Here is a 558-nt window from a genome sequence, read left to right on the forward strand (position 1 = left end):
GGGAGAGGCCGTTTTGAAGGGCTCCCTGGCGCAGGAAGGCAGCGGGGAGGAAAAGGGCCGGAGATCCCCCCGCAGGAGGGGCTCCAAAGCCATCCCAGGGTGCTCTGAGGAGGAAAGACCCAGCCTGTGCCAGGAAGGCGGCAACAACTTTAGCCAGAGCTCTGAGCTGGTGGTCCCTGAGCAACCTCCCAGCAGGGAGAAGCCCTTCAGATGCTTGGAATGTGGGAAGAGCTTCAGGAAGAGCACTGACCTCCTCAAGCACCAGCACATCCACACTGGGGAACGGCCCTACATGTGTAGGGTATGTGGGAAGAGCTTCAGGGACAGCTCCACCCTGATCCGACACCACCGCATCCACACGGGGGAACGGCCATACATGTGTGGAGAATGTGGGAAGAGCTTCAACCAGAGGTCCCACCTCCAAGCCCACCAGCTCATCCACACTGGGGAACGGCCCTACAATTGCTTGGAATGTGGGAAGAGGTTTCAGACCAGCTCACATCTCCTCCTGCATGAGCGGACGCACACGGATGAGAGGCCCTTCCGCTGCACCGACTG

At 60.2% G+C, this 558-nt stretch overlaps 1 pseudogene; it reads left to right on the forward strand.

Moving 5' to 3' along the window:
• Positions 1 to 558, forward strand: part of LOC113941609 — a 1,496-nt pseudogene that overhangs the window by 277 nt on the left and 661 nt on the right.

Source organism: Corapipo altera, unplaced genomic scaffold (assembly GCF_003945725.1).
Source record: "Corapipo altera isolate COAL_440 unplaced genomic scaffold, ASM394572v1 60524, whole genome shotgun sequence".
In the NCBI taxonomy this organism is placed as follows: Eukaryota; Metazoa; Chordata; class Aves; order Passeriformes; family Pipridae; genus Corapipo; species Corapipo altera.